The following is a 7125-nucleotide window of genomic DNA, read 5'->3' as shown; positions in this document are numbered from 1 at the left end:
GTGTTTGGATGAGAACGCAGAGAGAGAGCGAGAGAGAGTCTGCACCCACTGAATCATGCCTCGCTAATTGCCATCTGATTATGAGTGTGAATTGGCTGGGAAATGAAATGCACCAGCAAATAACAAATTAGATAATAAATACTCATTGCATTTGAGTTTATTCTAACTAGATGTGGAGCTGCAATAACCAATTTAGGTTGGTGGCACCGTCACTTTAAGGAGCAAAACTCAAGACTTTGTATATACAATTCTATTTCATAAGATGTATAACAATGTGGTATACTGGAATGATATAGTTTTAGTTAATACTGTATTAGCAAAAAAGAACTGGAAACTGTATCAGAAAGTAACAAAACATTTGAGACATTGCATAGGATGCAATGTTTAAGACCTAAAATAAGGCACTGTCCACTTTAAGAGAGAATTATGAGTAAAAGCAAAGCTTGCCTTGAACATATGGGGTATTAAAAGAGAGCGGAGCATATTCAACAGATCTGAATAGCTTTTATGTACAAAGGCATTGCAATTAAGGGATTGCTACTTAGGTGACACTATCCTTTGTCGTACTACTTTTGATTTTCATCGGTTGGTGGTAATTCTTGTTTCTATGGGCTCAGAGCCACAGGAGACCTGCTTTGCAGCGTTTCTGCCATTTAAAGCAATTAGCTTCATTCATCCTGAGCAAAAATTGTGAGGAAACCAGTTGGGGTCTTTGAGCATATTGAAATGTCATTTTTAGCATGTCTAACACCTTGGGTAAGAAAATATATATAAAACAAACTTCTACGTTTCTCTAAATGGACCCTTTAACGTTACTTACCGCAAAAACCTTTAACAATGTTTTTCAAGAGTTAAAAGGACACAGGTAATTAAAGAGAACAAACATCCCTCTTTCTTTTCTCTTTCTTTTTGCTGTAAAGGCATGTATTAAAAACTCGCCAAATAAAATGCTATGTATTCATATGTTTTGTAGACCTATATTCTAAATGTACAGCGTTAAAAAATAGATTCCTTTTGAGTTTTCAAATCTGTCCCTCAGTCAGTCGCCTTGGATTACTGTGCCACAATGACATCACATGTTTTGATAGTGTCAGAGCACTCAGCTCAGAGTGAACACCACTCCTGTAATTAACAGACTTAACAAGTCTGGAACACATTATAGCATATAGCCTCACTTTCTAGTTCCTACCGTGACAACAGTACTGTACATACAGATGATATAAAACCTGTGCTCACCCAAACATTCACATAATCAAGTGTCAGATAAACAAATGTGATACCTCAACACACACCCAGAACTAAGACCCACTCTGCACACTGAGTCACAAGGCATAGAGCTGGGCCGTGTCTGGTCGGTGCAACACCCAAATGGACCAATCAGTGTAATAATAAAGGAGGTAAGGCTTTTAATGGCAGTAATTAACATGCTGGAGGTTTTTACAGGTGCACACAGAGAGCACTGTGTGTTAGGGGTATACATGAGGGTGACTGTGGGCAAGACAGCGTGTGACTGGAACTGTCTGTCAAGGTTATGGGAAAGGCAGAGAACAATTACCAAATGATCATAAACTTCTGTTTCTCCTCCACCTGCATAGCTGTGGCATTTCCAGCTGGACGTGGGGAACACATGTTAACTGAACTCCAGTTTCTGCAGGATGCACACAACTCCTATTCAGCACACCCCCGGTCTTCAATTTCCTCTCTGCTTATGTGGCTGGCTGTACCTCAGATGCTGGGCAGCGTGTGACATTCTGGAAGCACTTTACTCCAGCAGAAAGCAGACCAGCGACATCATTTGCTAACAAATACATTAAGTGTGGAATGTGCATTAATTAGAAATTCATAAAACATCCAGACTCACCGGCAGGTGTGCAAATAAAGGATTAGCAAGACATCAATTACACCACATAAGAGTACCCTTTAAAGGCAGCTCCTGGATTGATTTACAGAGGGAGACAATCAGGTTCTGTGCAAGACGGCTGATTGCTCTTTTTCTGGAAAAATAATGAGAAAAAGATCTCACCAGGTTACACTGTGTCCTCAGCTGCATGCGTGCACACTGACAGACAGACACACAGACATTTCTGGTCTGCATTCCCATCTGCCTATGTTGGTGGAGAAGTTATTAAGCATGTTGAGCAGTTATGACTCAAGTCTATGAATTCATTCTCCAGTTTCCCTCCACTGTGTTCCTGATTACTGCATTATGGCATCTGCTTAATTAGCTGGGCTTGTGCACAGAGGGAGGTGGAGAAATGCCCTTCACTCCAGCTCAGTTAGTATACCTGCCTTCCTCACTCCATATGATCTACAATACCTTCTCCTGTGTTACATTAGATCTCACTTTGACATTTTGCATATAGTAGTTTGTTCCATAATTTAATCTATAAAGGGTTTCTCTCACTCTATACATAAACTAAGCCAAATGAACTGTCATTGTTAGGTTCCAAAATCCTCTCCATGACTATTTGAAAAGAGTTGGCTTTTCACTATGGTACGTTAGTCTAATATGATGCTCTTTGTCACAAGGTGTCTGTCTATCCATGTGACCAGTGTGAAAGCCCTCCCTATGTGTTAGGACAGGAGTGGCCTGGGCCTCTGTCTTTCTGCAGCTCATTCCCTGGGCCTGGACTATGTTCACCAAATGAGCTTCCTGCCACTGGCATCACCCCCACTCTGATGGGTCTCTCATTACAGACGTCTTAGCACGACTGATGGACCAACAAAGAAACACAGAGCCAGGAGACTGCTGTGTGTGTGTGTGTGTGTGTGTGTGTGTGTGTGTGTGTGTGTGTGTGTGTGTGTGTGTGTGTGTGTGTGTGTCTCTCTCTCTCTCTCTCAGTGAGTCTGTTCCAGTCAAGAAGGATGTTGTGTAAGGGTATAGCACTCAAATAGCACATTTAACAAAATATTTATATCATAATGTATACACACTTTCATACAAAGCAACTTACAGTCACGTATGTGTGGTCCAACTATGATTCACGTACAGTCACATACAGTGGGGCAAAAAAGTATTTAGTCAGCCACCAATTGTGCAACTTCTCCCACTTAAAAAGATGAGAGAGGCCTGTAATTTTCATCATAGGTACACTTCAACTATGACAGACATAATTACAAAAAGAAATCCAGAAAATCACATTGTAGGATTTTTTATGAATTTATTTGCAAATTATGGTGGAAAATAAGGATTTGGTCACCTACAAACAAGCAAGATATCTGGCTCTCACAGACCTGTAACTTCTTCTTTAAGAGGTTCCTCTGTCCTCCACTCGTTACCTGTATTAATGGCACCTGTTTGAACTTGTTATCAGTATAAAAGACACCTGTCCACAACCTCAAACAGTCACACTCCAAACTCCACTATGGCCAAGACCAAAGAGCTGTCAAAGGACACCAGACACAAAATTGTAGACCTGCACCAGGCTGGGAAGACTGAATCTGCAATAGGTAAGCAGCTTGGTTTGAAGAAATCAATTGTGGGAGCAATTATTAGGAAATGGAAGACATACAAGACCACTGATAATCTCCCTCGATCTGGGGCTCCACGCAAGATCTCACCCCGTGGGGTCAAAATGATCACAAGAACGGTGAGCCAAAATCCCAGAATGACACGAGGGGACCTAGTGAATGACCTACTCAACTTGTCGTGTTTGGAGGACAAAGAATGCTTGAGTTGCATCCAAAGAACACCATACCTACTGTGAAGCATGGGGGTGGAAACATCATGCTTTGGGGCTGTTTTTCTGCAAAGGGACCAGGACGACTGATCCGTGAAAAGGAAAGAATGAATGGGGCCATGTATCGTGAGATTTTGAGTGAAAACCTCCTTCCATCAGCAAGGGCATTGAAGATGAAATGTGGCTGGGTCTTTCAGCATGACAATGATCCAAAACACACCGCCCGGGCAACGAAGGAGTGGCTTCGTAAGAAGCATTTCAAGGTCCTGGAGTGGCCTAGCCAGTCTCCAGATCTCAACCCCATAGAAAATCTTTGGAGGGAGTTGAAAGTCCGTGTTGCCCAGCAACAGCCCCAAAACATCACTGCTCTAGAGGAGATCTGCATGGAGGAATGGGCCAAAATACCAGCAACAGTGTGTGAAAACCTTGTGAAGACTTACAGAAAATGTTTGACCTCTGTCATGGCCAACAAAGGGTATATAACAAAGTATTGAGATAAACTTTTGTTATTGACCAAATACTTATTTTTGCAAATAAATTCATAAAAAATCCTGTGATTTTCTGGATTTTTTTGCTCATTTTGTCTGTTGTAGTTGAAGTGTACCTATGATGAAGATTACAGGCCTCTCTCATCTTTTTAAGGGGGAGAACTTGCACAAGTGGTGGCTGACTAAATACTTTTTTGCCACAATGTATATAAATAAGGTATTTCAAAAAAACTGTTTTTGCTTTGTCATTATATAGTATTGTGTGTAGATTGATGAGGATTTGTTTTATTTAATGTATTTTACAATGAGGCTGGAAGGTAACAAAATGTGTCTAAATACTTTCCGAATGGACTGTATTACAGTATCCTTGGCAAACATTACTCATGTTCTACATACAAACAGCCTGTGCCAAGAAATGCATATAAAACTGAAATAAATGGCTTCCGATGCATAAACTCGCCCTGATATAAGTTTACTTATTCTGTGATCTCATTCTTAAATGAAACCAATTTGCCTAGAAATTGGTTCTAAGGTCTACATGAAGAGTTCTGTACATCAGCCCTGCCACACACACACACTTGACAAACACACACACATACACTTTCACAGTCACAGTGCCTCCCACCCTACCCTCGCTGCAAATCATGTTTGACTTTGAAGTGCTAATTTTGGAAGTTTAGCCAATTTTTATTTGCTGCTTTGAAATGTATCCTCTAAGCTGCTTCACCAGCAATGAAATATACAGACCTTTACAATGAGGGATAAGTGACCAAAATGAGAAGTGCCTGGTTTTCTCCTCCACATTATATAACTGTGAATAATCTGCACATTGCATTTGCTCCTATGGCATTACTAAATTACTGACTCAATTTATTTTCCCAAATATTATGCAGACACTCACTTCATCCTCATTTGATAAGCTACCTTCCTCCAGAGCTCACTGCAGGAACTCTATGATGCTCATGACAAACAAAATGATTTATATGTAAGAAATGTAAAGTACTAAACCTAGACTTACAGTACCAGTCAAAATTTTGGACCCACCTACTCATTCAAGTTTGTTTAAAAAAATATTTTCTACATTGTAGAATAATAGTAAAAACATCAAAACTATGAAATAACACATATGGAATCATGTAGTATCCAAAAATGTGTTAAATAAATCAAAATATGTGTTATATTTGAGATTCTTCAAAGTAGCCACCCTTTGCCTTGATGAAAGCTTTGTACACGCTTGGCAGCTTTGTACACTCTCAACCAGCTTCATGAAGTAGTCACCTGGAATGCATTTCAATTAACAGGTGTGCCTTGTTAAAAGTTAATTTGTGGGATTTGCTTTCCTTCTTAATGTGTTTGAGCTAATCAGTTGTGTTGTGACAAGGTAGGGGTGGTATACAGAAGATAGCCCTACTTGGAAAAAGGCCATATTACGCCAAGAACAGCTCAAATAAGCAAAGAGAACAACATTCCATCATTACTTTAAGACATGAAGGTCAGTCAACACAGAACATTTCAAGAACTTTGAAAGTTTCTTCAAGTGCAGTCGCAAAAACAAAACGCTATGATGAAACTGGCTCTCATGAGGACCGCCACAGGAAAGGAAGACCCAGAAGACCTTTGCTGCAGAGAATACATTTATTAGAGTTACCTGCACCTCATAAATTGCAGCCCAAATAAATGCTTCACAGCATTCAAGTAACAGACACATCGCAACATCAACTGTTCAGAGGAGACTGCAGGAATCAGGCCTTCATGGTCTAATTGCTGCAAAGAAACCACTACTAAAGGACACCAATACGAAGAAGAGACTTGCTTGGGCCAAGAAATACGAGCAATGGACATTAGACCGGTAGAAATCTGTACATTAGTCTGAGTCCAAATTTGAGATTTTGGTTCCAACTGCCATGTCTTTGTGAGACGCAGAGTAGGTGAAAGGACTGTCTCGGCATGTGTGATCCCCACCGTGAAAAATGGAGGAGGAGGTGTGATGGTGTGGGGGTGCTTTGCTGGTGACGCTGTCTGTGATTTATTTAGAATTCAAGGCGATACGCCATCTCATCTGGTTTGCGCTTCGTGGGACTATCATTTGTTTTTCAACAGGACAATGACCCAACACACATCCAGGCGGTGTAAGGGCTATTTGACCAAGAAGGGGAGTGATGGAGTGTTGCATCAGATGACCTGGACTCCACAATCACCCGACCTCAACCCAATTGAGATGGTTTGGGATGAGTTGGACCACAGAGTGAAGAAAAAGCAGACAACCAGTGCTCAGCATATGTGGGAACTCCTTCAAGACTGTTGGAAAATAATTCCAGGTGAAGCTGATTGAGAGAATGTCAAGAGTGTGCAAAGCTGTCATCAAGGCAAAGGGTGGCTACTTTGAAGAATCTCAAATATAACATATATTTTGATTTATTTAACACTTTTCTGGTTACTATATGATTCCATATATGTTCTTTCATAGTTTTGATGTCTTCACTATTATTCTACAATGTAGAAAATAGTCAAAATAAAGAAAAACCCTTGAATGAGTAGACGGGTCCAAACGTTTGACTGGTACTGTGTAATACATAAGATGAAAAGCTCGATCACTAGAAAAACAAAGCAATATAAAATTATTGTTTAGCACTTTTTGTGTGCAAATGAGCATAACAGAATAATATGATACAGCAGTAATTGGGAGACAATCTGTTTAAACCCTCAGGGGGAACCTTTGTGCTGTGGGGCCAAGGGACAGGTGAGTGTTATTCAGTGGCGGACACTAGGGTGCCTCTATTCCAATCGGGAACATCAGCACTATTGTGGTTGAGAAATGTCATTACTGTAATCAGCCTTGAGGTGCAGGCCTCTGTTGTGTGGAAAACAGATCCGCACAATGAAAATAGACCTTGGTAATGGAGGAGCCTTGAATTCCACTTCATTTACCCCACTAATGGATGCATTGACAACCTCAA

The sequence above is a fragment of the Oncorhynchus kisutch genome, linkage group LG3 (genome assembly GCF_002021735.2).
Source record: "Oncorhynchus kisutch isolate 150728-3 linkage group LG3, Okis_V2, whole genome shotgun sequence".
Classification (NCBI taxonomy): Eukaryota; Metazoa; Chordata; class Actinopteri; order Salmoniformes; family Salmonidae; genus Oncorhynchus; species Oncorhynchus kisutch.
Note: the sequence above shows the minus strand (reverse complement) of the source record.